This window comes from Bison bison, unplaced genomic scaffold, assembly GCF_000754665.1.
Source record: "Bison bison bison isolate TAMUID 2011002044 unplaced genomic scaffold, Bison_UMD1.0 scf7180017864468, whole genome shotgun sequence".
In the NCBI taxonomy this organism is placed as follows: Eukaryota; Metazoa; Chordata; class Mammalia; order Artiodactyla; family Bovidae; genus Bison; species Bison bison.
The window spans coordinates 4,767,247-4,767,549 of record NW_011495029.1 but is presented as its reverse complement, the minus strand read 5'-3'; positions in this window follow the sequence as shown (position 1 = coordinate 4,767,549).

Sequence of the window (303 nt, the reverse complement as noted above, 5' to 3'; positions counted from 1 at the left end):
TCTTCTGTATATGTGTTTTTAAGAGGCTTCTGTCATGCTTGCTCTTTCTTACTTATGCTGGCTAATTAATAAGAAGGCATTGGTATAGTAAGTCAGTGTGATGTTCTCCTGAATATTCATAACATCAAGGTCTTTTCCAAAATACATTATGATAAAGAGTCTGAGAGTTAAAAGTACCATAGATGTTTACTATTTTCTATTCTTGGTGAATGTAAACAGCTTTTAGTCAATCTTTCTGAAGAGATTGGAAAGAAACATTTTATAGATCAATGGCCACATAATATGCTTCCCTAGTGACTCAGC